We start from the raw sequence: 2,897 nt of genomic DNA, 5'->3' as shown, positions 1-2,897 counted from the left end.
TTATCACCTAACGCCGCACACTTGAGGACACTAAGATCTGGGACGCAAACATGGCAAAGCTCATGTTTACCATTAATACATCTACCGATAAAGAGAGCAAAATAATGTATGGCAGGATGATGAATACTAGACACTCTCGCTCCTGACACTCCTCTACCTTCCTCTATGGTGATTTCATGAATAAGTCCTTCCACATCGCTAGGACGTGGTTCCTCGACGCCACCTTCATAAGGTAATTTACAAACCTCAAAATAGTCATAAAGCATCATTTCTTTGTACTCATGATATAAGTGAAAGTCTACCGTGGGTGGTGATTTTCTAGCATGGAAGTGAAAATTTTGCACGAAAGTATTAGTGAGTAAGAGATACTGATTGCACCGGTCGAGGAGGAAGTCGGTGATGCCTGCTTTCCCAGCCAAATAATATAAATCCTCATAAATTCCGGCCGCTTGTAAGAACGCATCGCATGGCCATTCGCATGGCCAAATTTCCGCGGCGCGAGGAAGATTATACTTGGGCTTTTCCTTCTCCTCATTTTCCTTTTCCTTCAAACCTCAGCTCGAGGAGCCTCTCAACAATCTCATCAACATTTTCTTCCTCTGAAATTTTCTGAATTTTTTAGCGACTCAAAATAAAAGTGAACCAAACTCAACAAAATTGTTAGCAACTACTCCTACAAGTGTCTAGAAGCTATATCATGCATCAAAACAACTTTGGACCATATAAATTTGACATGCAAGCTCAAGAACATGGTCACCACAGCAGTAAAAATTTGCAATGAATAAAGCACTAGAACAAAAACTAATTGGACCATTGGAGGAGTCACATACCGAAGAACAATCCCCCAAAGCAGTTTTGTGAATGGATCTTTGAGCAAGGAGATCGAAAATGGCAGCAAGATGAGCAAGAACACGAGTTTGAGCTATTGAGTGATTTTTTCTGGAGGAAGAAGGAGAGGATGGGTGCTGGAATAAGTGGAGGGGGCCATGTGGGGCCCACAAGGTCAGGGGGCGCACCCTCCACCCTTGTGGCCAGTTGGTGAGGCCCCCTGGTATATTCTTTGCACCAGAAATTCTTAAATATTCCAAAAAAATCATATCCAATTTTCAAGGCATTTGGAGAACTTTTTTTTGGGACATTTTTTTATTGCATGGATAATTCAGTAAACAGACCGATAATACTATTTTTTCTTTATTTAAACTAATTAATAGAAAGTAAAAGATGGGTACGGAGAGTTGTGCTTTCTAAATTCATCCATCTCATGCTCATCAAAAGGAATCCATTAATAAGGTTGATAATGTCTTATTAACAAACTTCTTCTGAATGACATGAAACCGGAGAATTTTCGAATAACACTAGGTTACCTCAACGGGGATATGCATGTCCCCAACAAAAAGAATATCATATTTCTTTTTGACAGTAGGAAGAGGAAATTCAAAACCTCCAATAGTAATAGTTGAAATTTTTCGAATATAATTGATACTATGAACTTGAGGTTGTTTCTTTGGAAAGTGCACTGTATGCTCATTACCATTAACATGAAAAGTGACATTGCCTTTGTTGCAATCAATAACAGCCCCTGCAGTATTCAAAAAGGGTCTACCAAGGATAATCGACATACTATCGTCCTCGGGAATATCAAGAATAACAAAGTTCGTTAAGATAGTAACGTTTGCAACCACAACTGGCACATCCTCACAAATACCGATGGGTATAGCAGTTGATTTACCAGCCATTTGCAAAGAGATTTCAGTAGGTGTCAACTTATTCAAATCAAGTCTACAGTACAAAGAGAAAGGCATAACACTAACACCGGCTCCAAGATCACATAAAGCAGTTTTAACATAGTTTCTTTTAATGGAGCATGGTATAGTTGGTACTCCTGGATCTCCAAGTTTCTTTGGTATTCCACCCTTAAAAGTATAATTAGCAAGCATGGTGGAAATTTCAGCTTCCGGTATCTTTCTTTTATTAGTAACAATATCTTTCATATACTTGGCATAAGGAGGCATTTTATGCATATCAGTCAAACGCATACGCAAAAAAATAGGTCTAATCATTTCAGCAAAGCGCTCAAAATCTCATCATCCTTTTTCTTGGATGGCTTAGGAGGAAAGGGCATGGGTTTCTGAACCCATGGTTCTCTTTCTTTACCATGTTTCCTAGCAATGAAGTCTCTCTTATCATAACGTTGATTCTTTGATTGTGGGTTATCAAGATCAACAACAGGTTCAATCACTACATGATTATCATTACTAGGTTGAGCATCAACATGAACATCATTATTAACATTATCACTAGGTTCATGTTCATCACCAGATTGTGTCTCAGCATGAGAAATAGAAATATTATTGGGATTCTCAGGTATGTCTATAGCAGGTTCACTGGCATGCAAAGTCGTATCAGTTTTCTTTTTCTTTTTGGTACGAGGACGAGGTGCATCAGTATTGGTTCTCTGAGAATCTTGCTCAATTCTCTTATGATGGACCTCATGATACAAAGCTTCCTGGGTCATTTTACCACCTCTAGTCATAACCCTGATAGCATTATCATTATTCTTACTATTCAACTCATTAAGCAAATCATCTTAAGCTTAAGATCATTAACAGTACTATTCATATAATTACTCAAGTGGTCAAGCATGTAAGCATTACGTTTCAATTGTCTACTAACATAAGCATTGAAGTTTTCTTCTTTAACAATAAAATTATCAAACGTATCAAAGCATTGACTAGCAGACTTATTATGAGGAATATCACCTTCATCAATCTACGGAGAGAGTTTACCTCTACTACCTGTGTCGGGTTATCAAGACCATGTATTTCTTCAATAGGTGGTAGATTCTTAACATCTTCAGCTTTAATACCTTTTTCTTTCATAGATTTCTTTGCCTCTTG

The sequence above is a fragment of the Aegilops tauschii genome, chromosome 7, assembly GCF_002575655.3.
Source record: "Aegilops tauschii subsp. strangulata cultivar AL8/78 chromosome 7, Aet v6.0, whole genome shotgun sequence".
Lineage (NCBI taxonomy): Eukaryota > Viridiplantae > Streptophyta > Magnoliopsida > Poales > Poaceae > Aegilops > Aegilops tauschii.
The sequence above is the reverse complement of the archived record's forward strand: the minus strand, read 5'-3'. Positions refer to the sequence as shown.